At 37.5% G+C, this 23,044-nt stretch overlaps 1 protein-coding gene across 9 annotated transcripts in view; it reads left to right on the forward strand.

Annotated features, from left to right (window-relative positions):
- The window catches only part of RERE (arginine-glutamic acid dipeptide repeats), a 570,111-nt gene that overhangs the window by 123,544 nt on the left and 423,523 nt on the right, over positions 1-23,044 (forward strand). The window contains exon 1 of one of the 9 annotated variants that reach the window (XM_074218546.1): positions 21,353-21,439. The exons of the other annotated variants lie outside the window; for them this stretch is intronic. The gene's annotated coding sequence lies outside the window, so the exon portion shown is untranslated. Of the gene's footprint in view, positions 1-21,352; positions 21,440-23,044 lie in introns of those variants that run through there. 9 annotated transcript variants of the gene reach the window in all.

Genomic DNA, 23,044 nt, shown 5'->3' on the forward strand with positions numbered 1-23,044 from the left:
TATTTTTTCTTGCCAGATTCTGTTTTACAACTGCCTCAAAAATAATTAAAAAGGGTTCAATGTTTATTAAACCATCTTGTGGCTGCTAGGTGGTGTACTGGATAAAGCACTGGCCTTGGAGTCAGGAGTACCTGAGTTCAAATCACTTAATAAATAACTACCTAGCTGTGTGGCCTTGGGCAAACCACTTAACCCCCATTGTCTTGCAAAAAACCTAAAGAAAAAAAATCTTCACTTCTGTGTTACCTTTTTGAGATTACTTTCCATTGATCCTGTTGATATACTCCAAGTGAATAGCTGTTTGAACATTGTTATGCCCAATGGAATCCTTTGAGGACTTACAGGGTCCATGTGTTTAACTTATATCGAGCACTTAGCTCTGTGTATGGGAAAACAGTAGATGCTTATTAATTACTTATAGACCTTGGAAAATAACAATTCTAGAAATGGAACTTTTTTTGGTAAGGCAATGGGGTTAAGTGACTTGCCCAAAGCCACACAGGTAGGTAATTATTGTCTGAGGTCTGATTTGAACTCAGGTACTCCTGCCTCCTGGGCAGGTGCTCTATCCACTGCCCCACCTAGCCTCCCCTTCAACTGCTCTTAATAACTGTGCTTACTATTGAAACTTGGAAGTACAGACTTTGATTATAGTCTGGCCAGTTTTCCTCGTACCACTCCCCTGTAAATAAATTATTTTTAGTTGTACTTTTTTGGTAAGCACTTTCCCACTACTTAATTGACTCTTCAATCACTACTTGCAATATACATATCTACCTTACTGTAGAAGCTAAAACATAATGTAACTATCACAATATTTCTTTTGGTATTGTTTTAATATTGTGAGTCCTCAGTTTTATTCTCAAAAATATTAACCATTTCAGATTTCTTTCAGTTGCATGCATACATATATATATCTTTTGCCTTTTAAAAATATCTCCTTTGCTCTGGGGTCCTTGTAAAATAATTTAAATTTTAATAAAAATGTAGCATACAACCATATTTATATAGGTGCTGTTGTTTATTCTGCCATTGCTTAATGATATACTTTCTTGAGTCATTGACTACTTTCAAAGTTTAACTTTTTAAATTTGTTTTCACATCTTAATTTGCCACCCTTGGCACATTTTGCTCTTGCCAAGCAGAGAAAGCAGATTTGTTTCTTGTGGAAGCTGCTTGCCAGGCTTTAGTACAGGTCTTCTTATATTATTAATGAACTTGTGAAGAACACAGGAACACTTTTTTTTGACAACACATAGGCATTACTATTTAACAGTTTGTCAATATTGTAGTCAAAGGTTAGGAGTTGTTTTTCAGATGACACTCAAAAATGCAAATGTAGTTTTAAAAGCACTTGGAAATATCCATTAGAAAGTGTTGGGGGGCAGCTAGGTGGCTCAGTAGATCGAGCACCAATTTTGTAGTCAAGAGAACCTATGTTCAAATTTTATCTCAGACACTAGTTGTGTGACCTTGGGCAAATCACTTAATCCCATTGCCTTACCAAAAAACCCCCCCAAAACAAAAAAAAAACCTTATAACTGATTACTGTTTGATTTGCTTAACAATATGTATATTATTAATCTGATAAAATGCTTCAAGTAGTTAAAAATATCTAAGACAATTTCATGACATTTATCTCCTACTTCAGTCAAGATGTTTTATCATTTATCTAGAGGAAAAAAAATACCTTTTATAGCCTTCCATCATCACTGATTTGGTTTATGTGTGATTTCTTTTGTGTTTTTCCCCCCACTCTCTTTTTTTATAAGACATATTTGACTATTTTTCGTGACTAGTATTTCATTAGAAGACTTTGAAGAATTCTGCCACCAGGTGGCGATATTCAGCTCTACAGAATCCTGAAATAGGTTGTTAGCCTTTCCTCCCTAACATGTTCACCTTTTGAGGAGAGGGTCAACATAATTGTGAGCTTCTCTACACCAGCTTGATCAAACTTTTTCAATAAGTTGGTGATATATTTGCCAGTAACCTATAAAAAATACCTAAGGATTGTAATTCAACACCTCTACCACCACCACCATGTGGTTTTTATGGTTGGAAATTTGCTCATTTTGCATTCTAGAAATTGATTTGATTTACTCACCATTCACCATTGTCATTTGGTTCACATATCTATCTGTTATATTTTTGGACAACTGCTAGGAAATTTTTCCTTTAATTACTTTTTTTATGTTTTATTTATTTATGGCAGTGGGATTAAGTGACTTGCCCAGGGTCACACAGCTAGGCAATTTTTAAGTATCTGACTTTGGATTTGAACTCAGATCCTTCTGACTCCAGGACCCAGGCTCTATCCATTGCGCCACCTAGCTGCCCCTACAGAGTAATATTTTGAAATATATTTTTTCTGCTATGTTTTAAGCTTTATTTCACAAATTTGTTTACTTTTTCAAATTATTATCTAAAAAAGTGATTTCTTTTATATATGTTTACTAACTTTTATGGAATTTGTTCAGAGAAAAAAATGATTATTTTGGCAGCCATGAGAAGGTAGTAGACAGTGTTTTGTTCCCAGCAGATCACATTATTACCAGTAATGGATTGATTGAAAAGTTTAGAGAATTTGAGGTCCTTCTCTGATTATTGTTTATTGATTGTAACAAAAATATTTGATTTTTTTTAGATTATACCAAAAGTATTTGATTTTATATAGAAAAGTTCAGATTTATATCATAAGATTCATAATTTAAGTTATCTTTTATGCATACATTAAATCCATAAACTTCTTGGAAAAACTTAACTACAAACTTTGCCACTTAAAATTTTAATTTTTAACTTGTCCCAAAAGGTATCATGATAGACACGTTGTTTATCAAAAATATTTGCCTTTGTATGTCCAATGTGGAGAATCTATTACAACGATTTTCTACAGATTATGAAATCCTCTAGAGGCTCCTCTGTGAAGAACATACTATGTTGATAGTATCAATCCCTGAAACATCTAATATCTAAAATCTCCCAAGAGGTTGTTTGACCTTATTTGGCTGAATTGTCTAAGTTGATGAAGATTACCAATTTTCTATACAATACAATTGAATAGATATCTAGAGATCTGGTAAGTCTTGTTTAGAATGTAAAAAATGCATGATTATCTGGGGTCAGAAATGACCTAAGGAACACAATGACTTGGGTTTTTAAATTTAGAAAATTGTTTTTTGCTTTCATTTACACTTAATCTTCTCCTGAGTCAAAGGACCACGTTAAGATTTCTTTTTTACACTTCTAATAAATTCCTTGAAGCACCTAGGTGGCACAGTAGATGAAAATGCTGGACTGAAGTCAAAAATCCTGCCTCAAATATTGACCTAGCCAAGTGACCCTTGGTTTTCTCATCTCTTAAATGAAGTAAAGACCCACATCCCAGGGTTGGTGTGAGAATCAAGTGAGATAACATTTCAAGCAATATTTAAAACACTATATAAATGGTAGGTATTACTTAGAAATAATTTCCATTTTATTGCATCAGGTATATTTAACATTTATTTTCCTTTACGTTAAATGAAATCATTGGTGTTCATAACTCTGCTCCAGATACATAAATTATTTGTGGCACCTTTCTTCACAATTAGATTGTGAACTCCTGGGTCTCTCTCTCTCTCTCTCTTTTTTTTTTTATTCCTTACTCCATCACATTAAGAAATTCAAAGGATGCTGTGCATAGTTGTGCTGGAATAATTCATCTATAACTTCCTCTTCTTTCTTTTCTTCTTCATTGAGCTTTTTTTTTTGTTCGTTTTTGCAAGGCAGTGGGGTTAAGTGACTTGCCCAAGATCACACAGTTACGTAATTATTAAGTGTCTGAAGCCATTTTTGAACTCAGGTACTCCTGACTCCAGGGCTGGTACTCTATCCACTGGACCACCTAGCTGCCCCTTCATTGAGCTTTCTGACTTGTCTTTTATCCAAATTCTTTTTATAAGGAGAGTTATATTGAATATATTTGCTTTTAAACTGAGTTGAGTCTTTTGAGTTTGGATGCATATCCGCCCTTTAGTATCTCCCATCTATAGTCTCTGACTGTGTCATTTTAATTTTTTTCTTTGTTGAAAATATCTTGGAAGTACTTTGTTCAGGTACTATAGGATGATTTTCTCTAGTCTAATTTTGTTAAAATTTACTTTCTGTAACCCTTCTGGGTTATGGCAGGGTAGAATTTAGGAATTAATGTAGTGTGCCAGAAGTAAAATTTATTAAGTCTCTTTGATGTTTGAGAAATCTAGCGGGAGTTTTTCATAAATAAGTTGTTTTCAGAGTTCTTCCTTGAGCTCTCTGAACTGTTTTATAGGTTTATCTGAACTCCCTTATAAAAGGGTTATGTTAGTAACCCTTTTCGAGATTATATGCACAGATGACCAAGTTTCGACTTCCATTTTTTAGAATGTTCAAAGAAACTTATCTAGACCAAAATTGTCATGAATTTCCAGTAGCATTTTTTCAAGAAAGTTATCCTTTAGAAATAGTGTTGGTTCAGAATTTGTGGTTATTAGTCTTTGATTCACATTTTGTCCTGATCAATTAATGTGATTTTGGACAATTCTTTTGTATTTCTTTGGATCTCAGTTTTATAGTTTAAAACGAGTGTTTTGGGGCAAAAGAATAAATATGTTTCCATCTATGTATCTATGCATTCCTTTTTGTTCTAACTATGTAAAGGAAATAAATAAAGAAAAACCAAGAGAGGAAACATGTCTCCTTGTTCTTTTTCAGAGAAGTGCTGAGGCTTACTTAGAGAGAATTATGCATATGTTATTGGACTTGGTGCTGTAGTGGTTTGTCTTTGTTTAATTGTTTTTCTTTGTTGAAAGAGAAGGTTCAATTAGAATGGGGGAGTAAGTTCAGAGAGGTTTAGTCCTGGATGTAATTTTAGATACCATTGATATCCATTGACTTCTCTTTTATTTTATAGATGAGTTAAGTAAGGCTTTCAGAAGTTAAATAACTTTCACAGGGTCATACAGGTGGTATGGCAGAATAAGAGTAAAGATAAGATTTGATTTAGGCCTCACATAAGAAAAAAATGTAATGATTAGAATTATCAATAATCTATAATAGATTATTCTGAAGTCCTAATGAACTTCTATAGGGTGTAGCAGTTGATTCCTTCTCACAAGATGTCTTAAAGTAAAATTTAAATGCCTGCATTGTTGGTGATATTTTAAAGGGAACTCTTTACTAGTGTAGCATTGGGCTATATAATCTTAGCTTCTTCCAGATCTGTGATAGGTCTCTTTTATCACAAAAATATGTGTTTTTTTTTTTAATACCACAGGTTCAAATTTGTTAAATTCTCAGTTTAGTATATCTGTTTGAAATATCACAGTTTATAAATGGGATAAAAAATGGATCAGGAAAACAGTCATCCATGATTTCAAATTGAAAAAGTTCAAAACTAAGCTTAACTTTTTGCTTTTACCTTTCCATTAGTCCCTTGACCTCTCTATTCCCAGGGAATTAGTATTGCCAATATAATATTCAGAGGTCTTGAAAGTGACCTTGCAGAGTTTGTTTACAAGCCTGCAAAACTGACAGATTAAAAAGCTTTTCTACTTCTGGAGAAGCAGCAAGCAGCTTGAAGACAGGTTAAATAGCAGAGGACCAGGCCAGGTACTTGAGGGAAAAAGAAAGTGAAAAAGGAAAATAACCAGGAGACCTGACTATACTGAATGGGGAAATGGAGGGGAGAAAGAGAGACAGCCATAAGGATAACGACTGGCTTAGTAGGTTCACAGGCTGCTCCAGCGGGCTTCAACCAGAAGCACGTGGCATTCCCCCTAAGGGGAGAGAGAGAGAGAGAGAGAGAGAGAGAGAGAGAGAGAGAGAGAGAGAGAGAGAGAGAGAGAGAGATCCCCTTCCTTGCAGGATGAAGAAGAGGGAGTCTGCTTTTCTTCCATTTAGACTTCATTGTACTTCTATAGTGGTTTGGACAAGTGTGGTGTTTTACCAGTTTGTCTAGCACCTGGCTCCAGGTATTTTCCATTAGGCAAACTATGTGCTGGTAAGTGACCCCTAAGTCCAAAATGTCATTTCCTGTCATGCCAGCGGAAGCTTGACTGATTTTACCAAAGTCAGATAGACTGGAAATTGTTAGCTTGTCGAAGGGGAAATGAGCTAAGACTACTCTCATCTTAAGGAATTCACATTCAATAATGGAGTCACTTTGAACAACATGGAGTTCCCCAGATAAGCATAGACAATATATTTTCTTCAACAGAGTTTGTTTCCAAACACAACATCTCCCATGTCCACAACTCTGTATCACTTGAACCCTAAATATTGCAGTCGCTCCTTAGGCATTATTTTGACCTCTATCTCTCTTGATAATCTTGACCTAGTAACACTTCAACACTGCTTCTTTATTCTACTTAAAAATGGCTTTGAGTTAGCCACAACACCTTCTGCTACCTTAAAGGGCCAGGGTAGAAAGAAGATTTGAACCTTCATCGTTGCAGCCTCTGTGTACATTTGTTCCTGAGAAGCTAGGTTACTCCTCACCTCTTAATCTCTACATTCCAATGATACTGAACCCCCCGATTGCCCAAGCCAGTCAGTAAATATTTATCAAGTGCCTCCTATGTGTCTGCCTCAGCCTTAACCCCCAAGTATCACATTCCATATATATTCCTCTCTCTTTCCCTGGACTCTTTGGAAATCTGACTCTTTAATTAACAAACTATTGGCTTCTTCTTTCCTAGTTGTTTCATTGACACTCACTGAGAATTGACTCCCTTTGTTTTACTTAGCAGCTATGATCGTTCTTTCAGTTACTGGTGACACCTTCCTGAACACTCCTTGTTTCTCACTGTTACCTGTACTCTCACCTTCTACTGCCATCATTCAACAACTTCTTTAAGATTCCGTCTATCCAGATTTATTTCCCAGTTCTGATCCTAGTAACCGTTATTTTACCTTCACTTAGATATTCTCCCTAGATGTTAAGTTCCTCCTTCTATTCCTATGAACCACTTCTTCACCGTACGTGACTATACACTGCTATCATAATCTTGCCTTGTATTCTATCATTCCATCTTTCCCTATACCTTTCTTTTCTTAAGCCTATTTTACACTCTCAACATATCTTCCATTCATCTTGTTGTGAGATAAATTGGTGATGCTAGTAATGATTGAGAGCTCTTGAAGGTGAAGCCCTGGAGTTGAAATAGTTCAGGATTTTTATTTCACAAGCCTGTAAAGTTCACAGATGAAACTTTTTTCCTAGAGAGATAGTAAGCTGCTTATAAGGGGCAAGGAGCTTGAGGACAGGATATGGGACATGAGGGAAAAAGTGAAATGAAAGTGGTCAAAGATTTGGCTGAACTGAGACTCATGGAACAGAGTCCTTAAGTTTGGGGAGAGGCTGAATAACATTGCTTTAGGCAAGATTGCTGGGGGGTAAAGGAGAAAGGAAAAACAGCCATAAGAGCTGGGGAGCACATGGTTCTAGCTTAGAGAGAATAAGTGCCTATCCTAGGAAGAACAGAGTGAACAGAGCGAGGAGGGAAAAAGAGGCCTTCTTCTGGGTTGCCTTACTTAAATGCATTTTCATTGTCCTTTGGAGAAGGTTGGTGCTTGGGAGTGGTTCTGCACTTGGCTCCTAGATACTCTTGGATAAGCATGCCACAGGGCTGGCCCTCCAAGGAGTGGCCAAGACAGTACTAGTTGCATATGCACATTGTATGCATTAGTCTTTCCAGTCCCAAAGGTCTTAAACTGTGACTTTTAAGTCCAACATAAGTTATTTTCTATGTCCTTCATCAATTCCAGTTCTCAGTTCTCCCTGTCATCTCTTCTCTGATATTCTTATTTCCCTGGTCTGATTCCCTTCTGTGAATTATTTCAACACTATTTCTTATTCTCTCCTCTTGAATCTCCTTCCTAGTCTCATGACTGCTCAAATCTTGCAGAATCCCATCCATTATTCTCACCATCTACTTCCTTATTTCAACTACTGAAGGAAGTTGGAAGAAGTAAAAGTCAGTGGTCCTCAATTCATGCAGCAGGGATATTTTTCTGTTCCTCTATCATTTCTTTCCCATTCATCCTAGGAGCTGTCCCTGGTTCTCCTCACCTCTTCCTACTCAGTTTTTTTATTTGTAAAATGTACCTTTCACGATTTTTATGAGGGTAAAATGGAATGTCTGTAAAGCTTTTTGTGCATATCTTAAAGTATTATTATTGCTACTTAGTGAATGCATGCTTTAAGTTCAGGGAACATTAGGACTTGTTACAGCTATACAGGACCTTAGAATTCATTTCCATAATTTTATACATGGGAAAGACAGACCCAAAGAAGGGGAAGAATCACAAAATTTGCATTTAATAGAAGTAGGAACTCTAGTTAAAATTCATGACGGTTTTAGCTATTTTTGGAATATTACACTCTCTTATACAACTTATACTACTTTACCTTGCCTCTGCCCTAACCTCCCTTCTTTCCCTCCAGTTCTGATTGTTCATTTGATATGATGGTTGAATTTTCTTTTTCAGATTCTAATTTTGTATATTAAGTTGATTGTAGTCTGCTTAATCTCTTCTTCAGTGATTAATTGGTTATTTGAAATTTTAGATTAACTTTTTTGTTTTTAATACATTATTTAAATCCATTATTAGTGTTATGATATTTTTTAAAAGTCTTTAAATTTGATATAGTATTTAAATAAGTGAAATTCAGTGTCTGGCGCTATTCTTCTTCACTATCCTTTGTTAGTGTGAATGTGCCCTTGTTACCCTAGGGATAATTGACCATTCAGGAAAATAGTTCCATTAGAATTACTATAAGAGTTGTGATTTTCGTTTCCCCTTATTTTCAGATCTACAGAATGGGGCAAATGAAAAAAGCCAGACCTTCTTAGTGGGCCACAAAGAAAGGTTTCTTGGGGATTTGTAATGATGTTGGTGGGTTGTTTGTTTCCTTTGAAGCATCACATTTATCAAGATAGTTTGTGCTAGCTGCATTACTGAAAAAAAAAACAGAAGGAAGCAAAAGTTACTATAAATTGATACAATTTTGCTTGAATATTTTGAGAATAGTCGCTAAATAACCTACAGTAATACTGACTGGTTAAATGGTTTACCAAAAAGCTTATTAAATTATGACTATAAAAATGAATCCATGAAACATGTTTTCCTCTTGACACATCCATGGAGTAAACAAGCAAACCTTTGTGTGGATAAAAGCTCTTTGAGTTATTTTTTAAACCTCATCTTTGGAATACATGCTATCAAATATAATTTACCCAGTGCTGCTTTTAGTGGCCAGATGGATAAGTGGATGTGATTTAGGTGATAGGGAAGGCTATTTGATTATTCTGATAATATATAAAATTTAACTTACTTTAAAGTGGATTTTAGCAATGACAGATTTACATTTGCAATTGTGAGTATAAATTCATGGACATTTAAAAATACCAGGATGATAAAAACTAGAAATATCAAATAAAATTTTTGCAAACTAAATATTACCTTGTTGTGGATTGAGAATATGGTCTCTGAAAGATCCAGTTTTAACATAATTGCTTTACAGTGCTCTTTGAAGCAAAAAAAGCAAGCCTTTTGCTCAGGATAAAAGATTTGGTTGTTAATTTGATTGTACTCAGATTTTCAGTGTAGAATTTCCCTGTAGGAATGATGATGTTAGTCTAGTGTTTGGATATAACATTTGGATTAGCACAGTGACTTTAAAAGTGACTTTAATTGATAGAAAATTTGTATAAATTGACAGGTATTTCTTAAAACTTCAGATAACTTGCTCAAAGTCTATAACTGTAAGCTACCATTTTAAAATGCTTTTATAAATGGTTTTACACACTTACAATAACAATTTCATTTTATTTTTTCTTTTAAATATTAGATTAAATTTGGAGATTTTAGATTTTTTTTGTTGAGCTCCAGAGAGGTTAACTATGAAAAGTATAGGGAGGTATAGCTTTTTGTTCATATTAAAATGGAATATTGCATTGTGAAGAAACAACTTTTTTTCATCTCTACTAGCCCACATTGTTTCCAAACTGGGAATGGTGAAAACACACCAGGAGGTGGTATGAGTAGATCAACCAGTCACTGGGTGAAATCATAGATCACATCTCATCCTTTTTGACATATCCATTAGTAGGGTTTGTTTTTAAACATAGTGATTCCCATTTTCTGTTTGAAATTGTCCTCTTTTTTTTCCTGTGCCAGCTGCTAACCTTTCTCTCTCCCCCCCCCCCCCTATCTCTCAGGCCAGCTACCAGATGCCCTCCTAGCTTAGATGGATCTGTGCTTTGGGGCATTGAACTGTTAGTAATAGTGCTGCCCTGACTTTCATTTTGGATGGAACAGATTGAGTCAAACAGGATTGTGATCTGAACTGAAGATTATTATTACATTCTCTCCAACCTCTCCTGCCCCCACCTCTCTTTCAAATTTCCCTATTGATTGTTCAGTATGTAGCATCTTTCTAGTCAACCAGATTTCAACAGTCTCATTGGCATCTTTGACAGACACCACCCTAGTTCATGCCCTGATCATCTCCAAAAGGATTATTGTAATAACCTCCCAATTGTTTGACTTGTTTCAGGTGTTTTTTCCACTGCAATCAATCCTACTCACAAAGTCAATCCTCTTGAGTAAATTCTGTTGATTCCTTATATATTCTAGGAAAAAAAAATTTCTTATCCTTTTATAATTTCTATTTTTGTATAAGTTTTGTAATGCAAATAATTTAGTATGGTAAAAGCACATACTTTCTAGATAAAAAAACAAAAGTATTGAAATGAGTTCAACCATTTTTTTCACTGATAGATATTTGTTATAAAAAAGTTGGAAATGTCTTTGTTTAGATGACTTTTTCTGAAATTTGATTTATTAGTGCAATAAGGGAATATAATTTTGGGTAGTATTAAGGAAGGTGATAATAGCATGGTACTTCTTCCCTGGTCAGACCCTCTATGCAACACTGTGTTCTCTGGCCTTCAGAATTTAATAAGGTCATTGATCATCTGAATTTTTTCAGAGAATATAAACAGGATGGTGAGGAGAACTGTGTTCAGATAGTTGAGGAATCCTCATGTGGGAGAGCTATTAGACTTGTTTGATTTGGGAGTGGGGGGTGGGGTGGAAGTGGAAGGTCATAAAAAGGACCTGCTAACTGAGTACTGTCTGTCCAACAGGAGAATAGGCTGCCTGGAAAAGTAGGAGCTTTCCCAAGGTGAACAACCATATGTGGAATGGACTGGATGGCTTGGTTTATCCCTTCAAACTTGGAAATTATTATTCTATGGAACATTTTTGAAGGAATTTGGGCAGAGAACTGAACTGGATGATCTCTGGGATTCCTTCTAAGAGAAATTCTGTTCTTCACTGTGTTTATGGACTCCTACAACTTAAATTTCTTTCTTATTTTGCGGGTCCCCTTTTTGATAATTTCCTCAAATGTGAATCCTTTCTTGCCAGAAGAAACTCCAGGCCACCATTGGATTTCTTATTGCAAGCAAGAATCCTCCTAATGTTACCCATTTTTCAACCCTACAGACTTCCTGTTTTTTTAAAACCTATATCTTGTTCTCCCGAGAAAAAGACTACCATAACTATGGTTACATCCTGTGGTTATTTAAAAAGTCTGTTGAATTTTTCTAAATCCCTAGAATGTAAACGTGATTAATACCCCCAAAATGTAAATAACTTTGGTCTCATATCTGATCTCTGCTTGGCTTTCAATAAAAGATTATACAGGCATGGAATGCTTAATGCATTTCTGTTTGTTTAGTGTCTACTACATTTGGAATGTCAGGAAAATCACACATTAAAGGATCTGTCCTATTTTGAAGAGATTGTAAAGGAAGCATTTGGCAGTCACTTCCTTTCATTTGTGAGAATGAGCATGCTTTACATCAGAATAGTTTAAACATACCAGAGCCTGCTGATAGGAGTATACTATTTTCCATTGTAAAGTTAACATGTCCTCAACATTTTAGGAGAAAATCAATGTTTAGGTTTTATTGTTAGCATTACTCAAATAATATACAAGCTAAAAGGGTAGCCTGGATCTTCCTTTGTATTAAGTCGTGTTTCCTGCCTGTTCAAATGTTTACTTTTTCTGGAAAAGTCAGTTACATATAACTTTTTCTAAATGTGAATGTTCACAATCATGTGTTTTTCCTTCAATCCCTTTTTTTATTGAAATTTCCTTCAAATAACGCATTTGATTTCATTTTTAGCATTTAGAATGTGTATTTTTAAATTACTATCTCTCAAAATAAAAGCACATAATTCCAGAAGGAAGTACTTGGTCTTCAACTAAAGAATTGCTAGATAGATATAATTTTCTGCTTCTAGTATTTAATCTCAGAAGTAATATTCTTTTTTTCTATTTTTCATGTTCCTTATAGAGGCTTGAAATTTGGTGATAGTTTTTTTTTCTTAAATGGAAGGGGAGGGGGCAGCTAGGTGGCACAATAGATAGAGTACCAGCCCTGGAGTCAGGAGAACCTGAGTTCCAATCTGGCCTTAGACACTTAACAATTACTTAGCTGTGTGACCTTGGGCGAGTCATTTAGCCCCATTGCCTTATATAAATAAAATGAAAATAGATGGAAGCGGAATTACATTTTCCTATGAGGTGCTAAGTAGTAGGGGAAACAAATCAGAAGAAAAAAATAATAGCTAAATTAATGTTTCTGATTTGTACACCTTATATTATTTGCTGTCCTGGCTTTTGTTTTGATTTCTTGCTGTGAAGATTCCTGCTGTGTTTTTGAGTTAAATATTTTCTCATGACTTGCTTCCCAGTAACCTGACTAGATTCTACAGTTGAATGTAATATATTTTGAAGATATCTATGTATATAAGGCCCTCGGTTCCCCAGCCCATTCATTTATGTGACCCTCTTTTTCATTTTATCCACAACTCTTCCTGAGTGAGAGATCTAACTTTTTTTTGTGTATGTGTATGTCCTTTCAAAGGACAATTGTCTTTGAAACTATATAAGTACCTTTTCCCTTTTCTCATCACTAATAAAATTTGATGTCTAAGAGAAAATGCTATTAAATATATTTAAAGCATATTCTTAGAATTTTTAGATCCCTGAAGCTAAGCTTAGCATAGTTTCTGCTATATAAGAAATGATTAATAAATACTCATTGCCTTGTTCTAAGGCTTCCTCTCCTATCCTTGTGTCCTTGACTTTTTTCATCCCTATATCCTTGATCGAATTATACTCATATCATGTGTTTGCATGAGGACAATGGATGAATCCTAAATATCCCTAGCATGTTTATAATAGGTGTTTACCCAATGATAGTGGTGGTTCAGGTCTCTCTTCTTTCTTTTCTAATTAATTTTGAATTCTACCACCTTTACCCTAGTCTTGTTCCCCCCCCCCCCCCCCCCCCCCAAGGCAGTCCTAGTCTTTACATTCAGTATTCATTGGTCCAGGTTGAATGTGATAAGAGAGAAATCACATCCTAAAGTTCTTTGGTGTCTGTTCAAACTCCACAATTCTTTTTACATTGCTAAAATATTCTTGTTTAAGAGCAAACGTAATACCCCCCTTGCCCACAAAAATATAGACCCTCATGAGAAATAAAGTAAAAGAAAGAGAAAAAAATGTTTCATTCTGTTTTCTGATACCATCAGCTCTGTCTCATGTGGATCCCATTCTTTATCCTAAGTCTGTCACAGGAGTTACTACCATATTTTTCCACAGTTGCGGTTGCTTGATTGTAATTCCCTCTATCCATTTTTCCCCACTACCATATATCATATTTTCTCTGTCCTTTCACTCTCTCCTTCTTCCAAAATGTGCTGTAGGGCAGCTGAGTGGCACAGCAGACAAAGCATGGGCCCTGGGGCCAAGAGGCCCCCAAGCCCACTTACCACCTCAGAGACCCAGCAGGTATCTGGCCTCTTGGTCCTGGATAGACCTCCCAATCCCAGCACCTTACAAAAGGTAAAAAAGATAATGCATTATATCTGATTATTTTCTCCTATGACCTACCCTCTCCGCCATCACCCACATCCCCCTCTTCCCCTGTCCCCCTTCTCTCCTCCTTACTCCAGATGCCTATACCTTGAGTGTGTATGCTGTTTCCTTTCTGAGCCATTTTTGGTAAGAGTGAAGGTTCCCTCATTCCCCCTTGCCTTCCCCCCTTCCCATATCGTTGCAAAAGCTCATTGCAAAAAAAAAGTCTTTCTGTGAATATCTTAGCCTGTTCTACCTCTTCTTTCTCTTACTCCCATTACATTTCCCTTTTAGCCATTGACTCCATTTTTACACTATATTATATCTTCAAATTCAGCTCTTTCTTGTGCTACATCTATGAAAGCTCCTTCTACCTGCTCTATTAAATGAGAAGGTTCATATGAGTATTATCAGTATCATTTTTCTATGCAGGAATACATGTAGTTCATCATCATCATCATCATCATCATCATCATCATCATCATCATCATGTCCCTCATTTTAACCTTCTCCACTCTCTATGCTTCACCTGAGTCCTATATTTGAAGATCAAACTTTCTGTTCAGCTATGGCCATTTTAACAGGAACATTTGAAATTCCCTTGGTTTATTGAAAGTTCATCTCTTTCCCTGGAAGAGGTCATTCAATTTTGCTGGGTAGTTGATTCTTGGTTGCATTCCAAGTTCTTTTGTCTTCTGGAATATTATTTTCCAAGTCCTACAAGCCCTTAATGTAGCTGCTGCTAAATCTTGTGTGATCCTCCACAATATTTGAATTGTGTTCTTCTGGCTGCTAGTTGTGGAACTTGGCTATAATATTCTTGTGGGGAGGGTTTGGATCTGGGGGTTGGATCTCTTTCTGGGAGAGATCGGTGGATTTTCTCAAATTTCTATGGAGGAGGCCTAGACTGCAACCAGGATCTGAATGTGGTCAGTCCTGTTGCAGGGACAGAGGACAGACCTCAGAAGTCTCCCTCCCTTACCTTTGGTGAACTCTGAGTACTCAGGGTGTAGTTGCCTTGAGGCACCATCTTGCTCTTGGTCTCTCTTTTGATGGAAGAGTTGGCTCCATTGTTGGGAAACATCCAGTTTTGGGGACCTTGTAGTTTTTTAGTAATTGGGTTTTTTTTTTTCAAAAGTTGCTTATTTTGTTACTAATGAAGACACAAATGATTCTATGTGTATTTTATGTGTTTACATGTTTTTATGTGGTTATTTTTATTCTGTAGTGTTTTATTTTTTTATTGTTCTGTAGTGTTTTATTTGAAGGATAGAGTTAAAAATATACTGTTTTTAACAAATTGGTTCTATTAGGCATATAAATGAACCTTTTTTGAACCTAGGAACTGTGAACTTTGAGCAGGACCATAATGTTTATCCATTTGTGAGAATTTGGGTCAACTAGGTGACCCAGTGGATAGATTACTGTCATTGAACTTGTCCTCTTGAGTTCATATTCAACCTCAGAAACAGACTAGCTGTGTGACCTTAGGCAAGTAACTTCATTCTGTTTGTTTCTTCCTCTTTCAAATGAGCAGGAAAAAGGAAATGGCAAACCATTGCAGTATCTTTGCCAAGAAAATTTCAAATGCAGCCATGGACACAACTGAACAGAACTATATGTAGGGATTGTAGATTGTTGAGGGAAAAGAACTTTAGAAGTAAACTCGTCCAGTCTTCCCATTTGATATATGAGGAAACTTAAGGACCAGAAAGTGATTGGGAGGAATTGTGATATGGTAGAAAAACTACTGGAGAGATTTGGGTTCACATTCTGCCTTTGATCCACTAACTTTGTGACCATGGACCCATTATTTAACCTTTTAAAGTTCCAGTTATGTTAAAATGGGAGATAAGGTATGCAGAACCTGCTTTAAGCTTAAATATTCAATTGATTAATGTAGAGTATTTTGAAAGTCTTGACGTATAGCTTGCCCAAACTAAAACAATTCATATAGTAGCAGAATTTACCCATGGGTAGTTTGCACTTTTGAGAATGATGGAGTTAGACTACATGATTATGAAGGTCTTTTCCAAAACTAAATACTGTGATCTTTCATTACCCTTTATTGTCTCTTGTCTCAGACTTTTGTGTGGGTTCTTTTTGTGTGTGTGTGTGTGTGTGTGTGTGTGTGTGTTTGCGCACGCGCACGTGCTCTTTGTGATATTGATATAGGTCAGTCTGTTCTTATTGTGGTTTCCAGTGTTTTCTTTGACTCTTTTAAAAAGATTGCATAATCTAGAATTTGGTGTCCTTTGTTGAGATTAAATTTAATTCTTATTAGTAAGATTTGTTGCCCAGTATAAAAAAATAAATTTTTTTTTATCTGGCATGATTGAAATTACACTTACTTGGGCTCTTAATTGCTGCCCCCCCCCCCCCCCCCCCCCCATGACATTACTCTCTCTGATTGGTGAATCCTACAGATAGCTATGATATCATGGTTACTTTTTAAATCTTAGTCTTTAAAGATATCTCAAATCACCACTAATAAGTTTTTTTTATTCATGTTTTTTCCCAGTTAGTAGCTCCTCTCTACATTTGTTTCTTTAGGCCACCTAATAATCTATGATTTTCTCCTGTCTCAGATTCTCTTCAACAGACTTGTATTTAGAATGACTGTGTATATGCAAGACTTGGGGATCAACATGGGTATCATCAAGAAACTTATATTTTACAGGGAAAATATGATGTGTAAACAGATAAACTACAAGCTTGGCAAAATAAATGGGAGCAAAAATGGTCATATTTACCAAGAAAAACTTTGTAGTGAATGCGGAGTATGAGATATGATTTGATAATCCATTTGACAGTAAATTTTTTTAAAATTCATACTGTGTGGATAAAACAAAATTACCTTAGAGTTCATAGTTCGCAAATATATGAATTAAGGGATCAAGTAATTAATTTTTTTTAATTAAAAGAAAAGTCTGTAGATTGAATTTCCCCCAGATGGAAAGGCAGAGGGATATTTTGAGACAATTTTGATTTTTTTAACCTATAGTTAATTGATTGCTCATCTCTATGTCATATACACTTTAGGACAATTTCTCCTTTACTTGTAAAGAGGTAATCATCAATGGTTTAAAATTAATGTGTTTAATATATACACTGAGAAATCTGCAGTTATTGTCTATATGTGTAGTATGTCATATACACTTATTAGGAACATTTTTAGAGGGTTGTCAATATCCACTTCTAGTTCTATTATGAATATGCAGTTCCTTTGCATAGGTCCAGAAGATTACAAATTGTTCAGCTACAATCTGATGCCATTTTCAGATATTACACTGCCTGAAATTCAATATTTTAAGTTTTTTTTCTAGGTAATGGAATATTGGCCTTATTTAACTTGAAATAAATTGAAAGAATGAGCTTTATAAAGTTGAGTTAATAGTAAATTTTAGTTATTTAGTAATTTTAATCATCAAATCATAACCTTTTCATGTCTTTGATCATCTTTATTAACTGCTATGATTAAAAAATTATCTTGTGATCAAACAGTTGAATATAGCTATCAGGTATTTGTATGACTTTCTATTATTAGGTCTTCATGTACAGCCTTCCTAGTATGGTAGGATTCATTAAAAACCTTGTGCTTTGCCAATATAAGTTTTGAGAAGCCAGGATTACCTCCTGAGACATCAGTTGTAGGCCTTCAGTAGGAGGTATCTGTTGGATGGGTTCATTTTTCTTTTATTCTTTTAAGCAACTTTGGTATTTATTTGGAAGATTTTTTTTAAGTTGTTTAAAGGTAAATAAAGTTAATCTGCTTAAGAGTTCCTGAGGCATATTCTGTTAAGAGAAAAACCCAGACCAGTATCATTCTTAAATATCAGTTGTTGGCTGTCTCTGAGCAAAGCAACACCAGGTGTAATAATATCAAGGTTCCTTTGGTTTGTTCACTCTGTTTGCTCAATGGGTTTTCTCTGGAAAGATTTGAACTGTTTTTTTTTTCTGGCATTATGACAGTTTTGAAATTTTAATGAACCCTATTAGGAATCTCTCTCCTTAAGTGTTATTTGCCCTTTGATGTAAAACTGTCTTCCCTTATCTTTCAGCCCCCACTCTCTTTCTCCAGACTTTAGTCTGTGAGAGGGGGAAGCACAGTCTTCCTTACTTTGTTTCTTTCTTCAGAAATTGAAGTGCAAATTGATTAAATAAAAGAAAAAATGGTTATTCCGTGTTCTGCAGCAGTTTATTGCATTTGATCTGACTCTGTTAGGACTGGCAAATTTTTGATTTCTGGGTCATAGCACTAGTGTTACTTTAACTAGGTTTTTTACTTAATTATAATTGTTAGGACAAAGTCAGATGTCAGCTCACTTGGCTACATGCTTAGGCCTGTAGAATACTGAGTGCTTTGCTTGTAACTGCATCCGTTGTCTCCTTTCATTATCTGTTAATGGTACTCAACATGACAGGGTTGTTTTGATAAATGGAGTTTGTTGTGAAACCAGGAGCTGGATTTTTGTTGGATTGGAACTGAAGACAAACAGGAGAAATGATATGCACGCATCAGAGACACAAAGTTTAATACAATCTATCTCATTTTGATCAGTTGCATTAATTCTGTAAATATTAGCAAGGAATTGTTGTTATTCCATTTCCAAACCAGGAGTTTGGTACCTAGGTTAATGTTTGAATGTTCGCCACGATAAAATATGTAAGAACAGTTTTCTAATAATCCCTTTTTAATAAGCAGATCCATTACTTTTTTATGCTCATCATCAGTGTATTGTTTGGCAACTAACTGGATTACTTCAGTTGAAGAGAGCTAAGGTTTGCAACCAGGGAGGATGGGTGAAAGTCTTTCTGACAGTGAGAAATTGAAGAAAAATGAACATGTGCTTCTCTCCCCAATTCTTATGAAAAGCTTCAGTAAGACTTTTTGCTTGTTAGAAGAAAAATATGTTCACCTGTGCCTGCATATGCATTGTAGTATGTAAATAAATAGAAGTTCAGGACAAAATTCAGTCTGTACTTTTTACCTGTTGACATGTGACTTAATTTGCACGCTATAAAGAACTTAATTCTAACAATGGTTTCTTTTACTTACTTTGGTAACTCCTGTAATATAGGGAATAGAGCTGGTCAAGTAGTCCTGTGTTGTATCCATTTAAATTTTTTAGACTCAACTTCAGCATATTTTCCAGAGATAGATGTAAGGATTGTTCAGTGTGTACAATTTTAATTCGGGAATTTGCATTGCTTTCTCACTTAGCACTCTCTCATCCAGGATGAATTTGGACTTCTTAGGTGGATGAAGTGGGGAAAGTGCCTTTTCTGGTTCTGTTGTGCTTCATGGTATAGTGAATTAGGAAATAGGCAGCATGGATGGGCAAGTATAGGGATTGTAGGTTGACTTTGGGATTGATTTCATCTCTGACAGGTACAGTGCTATTGCAAAGCCACTTGGATATGAATTTATTTTGAGGCAGCACATTCCCCTCGGGTTATTCTCTTATTGAGACATTAATGTACAGTGGGTTTTGCAGCAGAGCCAGATTTGCACAATATAGCACTGTATGCTATGTTCCATTTGTATTGATCTCAGAAACCTTTTTTCAGGGCAGCCTGCTTGTTCTACTTCATCAGCTATCTGTGTATTTGCTGTGTTAGTTGTTTTAGATAGATGTTTCTTTTTTTTCAAGGCAAATGGAGTTAAGTGGCTTGCTCAAGGTATCTAGATAGATGTTTCTATCCAGCATAGTATAACTTGAATTTTTTCTTTAACTTGAGGAAAGTATGAGGTCAGCCAAAGTAATCTGGGAATAAGCAAAGCAGGTCCATTTCATCCTAGTTTGTGTCTGGCAGTCCTTGGGTTCTAACCTAAGCTTTTGCTCTTAAAAGTTTTGTCCTTTAGAACAAATTATTCCTTAAACCGTTTATATTTAAGATACATGTAAAACAGGAAAATTCTGGGATGTTGAAAAACTTAATATTTCTTAAGGCCTTTTAGATTCTCCTGAAAGGACTGGTCTGAAGAGTAAAGGTAGTATTAATGACACCTGGAATTTTTCATTGGAATTCGACAACTGAAGACTTTTTTTGGGGGTGGAAGGGGGGGTTGACACTTGTGTGTATCCTTATTTATTTTAGTCTTCTGTAGTATGCCATTTCTTCAGAATAAAGTTTGTCATTACTGGCAAGGGATGAGTTGCGTACATTTAGTTTAACATTAATTTTTAATAGAATTTATCGGTTTTCCCACTGTTGATAGGGAGGAAACTGGCTTGAAATTGTCAGTGGATAATTTAGTTGCATCTAAAACGAATTAACGAAGGAGACTGATTTGTCTCCAATGCCTGTATGTGTTCATTTAAAGCCACATGCTAAAGAGTGTGCATTTATTGCTTTCTCATTACACGGATTTTAATCAGACTTCATTTAAGCCATTCCTTCTTTGGCAGATGGATCTTTATTCTGTGGAAAAGGGGTGGGAGAGGAAGATTCTTTTTTTAACAAAATGGCTTTCACGGGATTGGGAAATCGCAACCAAAATTTGGACCAGAAATAGTCTTGATCAAGAAACGTCTCTGTGTTAGGGTCCTCGCAACAAACGCTTTGTGTGTCTTTTCCCATGGCAATTATTTTTCCGTCAGCATTGGGAGCCGTCTGGAGGCGGCTTGCACGAACCGTGCCGGAGGCGGCGGCGGCGGCGGCGGCGGCTCCTCCTCCCGCGCTCGGATGTAGCTTGCTGCGGATGCATTCTGGAGCTGGCCGCGCTGCCCGGAGCCGCCATCCGACACGCAGCCTCGGGCTCCGGCGGCTCCGCAGGGCAGCAGGGCAGAGCCGCGGCGGGAGGACGCCGTGAGTGCCTGGCGGCCGGGGCGGAGGCGGGAGGGTCCGGGCCGGCCCGCCAAGGCGCCCGCGCTCCGCGCCGGGTTTTCCTCCCCGCCGCCTCCGGCTCCCCCAGGCCGTTGTTTCTCCCCGCCGGTGCCTGGGCGAAGTGGGACTGAGCACCCGGGGTCCCGCGCTGCCCTCCCCGGCCTGCCCCGCGCTGCCCTCCCCGGCCGGCCCGCGCTGCCCTCCCCGGCCTGCCCCGCGCTGCCCTCCCCTTGGCCGGGCCCGCGCTGCCCTCCCCGGCCGGGCCGCGGCGCCCAGGGGCCTCCTTTTGTTTAGCAAGTGCATCGCGCTCCCCTCCCCCCGCCCGCGCCGCCCCGCCCCCGCCCGGCTCGCGGAGGGCCCCGGAGGTGGCAGCAGCCCCGCCGCCCGCCGGCTCCCGAGGAGGAGGAGCGCCGCGGAGCCCGCAGGCAAGTGGCGCCGCCCGGCCCCTGCCCAGCCAGGGCGGCCCCGGGGCGCGGGGCCGGGCCGGCAGCACCCCTGGGGGGACCCCCGGGGCCGAGGGAGGCCGGGCAGAAAGAGGGGTTCCGGGGACTCGCCGGCGCTCGAAAGTTGCCCATGCCCTTAGGTGGGTGCCCTGGGAGCTGCCCGAGGCGTCCCTGCAGGAGCAAGTGTGGAAGTGCCCGCGCCCAGGTACCCTGCCCCTCCTGCGGTGGCAGCCCCAAAGTACCCGGGAAAATAGCTGCCGGGTGTTTATTCTTACCTGGGACTAAGCAAGAAAAGTTGACTTGTGTGGATGAGCGGAGACCTTGGGGGCCCAGCAGGGCTTCTCTCCTTGGTAGAGGCTTGTTTAAAAATCTGGCCGGTGAAAGGGTAAATCGGCTCATAAAGCACGTTTGTGCCATTTAGTTTAGAAATGGAATTGACTTTTCCAATACTATCTGAATGCCTTTTACTACAGTAAGCAAAGTGCAGTAATATCCTAGAGGCAGAACCTTTTAGGTTTTAATTGATACAATCTCTGATGTTAGGTGGTGGTTTAAAAAAATGTTTACTCAAATCTTGTTCACAGCTGAAGTTTGTGGAGACCTGCTTGACCACTTTGTGTTTGTTGAGAAAGAAACCAGCTCCACTTTGTTTTACAACCAGCTTTTAGGCTTCTCCAGAGCACATGTGGCACTGCTCTCCATGGGGCATTGTTTGGCTAGAAGGCCTCCTTTCAGCCATATGGAAATTTTTTTTTATTGCCATGTGAATGAAAATGGCGGAGACTAATTTTTCCCTTTTAATTGTGATTCTGAGGGGGGAGGGACTTTGTTTTTAGGCTTAGAAAATAATTAAAGCTTGAGGGCAGAGAGCTGTCAGTCTCAAAATCTGATGCTGAAATTATAACATTGGTTTCTGGTAGTTTTTGGTTGGAATTAAAACAAATTTTAAAACTCACCATCTGGAACAATATTCCAAGGCAAAGCAGTTGAACTCTAGGTGTTCTAGACATAGTTTACTCAGCATTTTAATTTGTAGGTCATATTTGGATGGATGCTTTCAGGAAAGAGCGTTTTTGAATATCGACATTCCATAGTAAAATAGTATAAGGCAGACATGTTCGATGTTTAATAGCAGCATGTTCAAAAATGTGTGGGAGCAATATTTAGAAGCTTTCATATATTTTTTTCTTACCCTCTAATTTAGTTGTGTTTAAACTGTGTTATAAAGATCTCTGGGAGTAGTGAAAGGTGGTTTTGAGTCCAGAGAGTACTTGAGTGCTTATTGTACTCTGGCTGGGCCTGGTGCTTGGCAGGCAGCGATTGAAATGTTATTTGATCTGGCTACATGATAGAATTGACTAGGATTACACCATTTCTTTCCCTGTGGCTGTTGAAAGTGATGCATCAGCGAGTGCTGTTCAGCAACATGTGTAAAGACTTAAAACTGCCTGCATTCACTCTAAGCAGGTTTCCAGAGAAAGGCTGTTTAGATTTTTGTCTTATTTTGTGGTTTTTGCATTTATGAATTGAGGGAAAAGCTGACGTAATGTAGTTGAGCCACTTCCTTTGTGTGTGTGTGTGTGTGTGTTACGTGTTTGTATTTGTTTTATGAGTTGTAGCTAGTTCCAGTGTTAAGCATGTGTTCACGTGTGTGTGTGTGTGTGTGTGTGTGTGTGTGTGTTTATATTTTATGGTTTGTGGTGATTTTCAATTTAAGCATTTGTGATTATTTCTCAATGCTTTCATGTATACACTGTGCATTTTTAAAATAGTATTTCTAGCAATCTTCAGTGACATCACTTTCTCATGC

This window comes from Macrotis lagotis, chromosome 1 (genome assembly GCF_037893015.1).
Source record: "Macrotis lagotis isolate mMagLag1 chromosome 1, bilby.v1.9.chrom.fasta, whole genome shotgun sequence".
In the NCBI taxonomy this organism is placed as follows: Eukaryota; Metazoa; Chordata; class Mammalia; order Peramelemorphia; family Peramelidae; genus Macrotis; species Macrotis lagotis.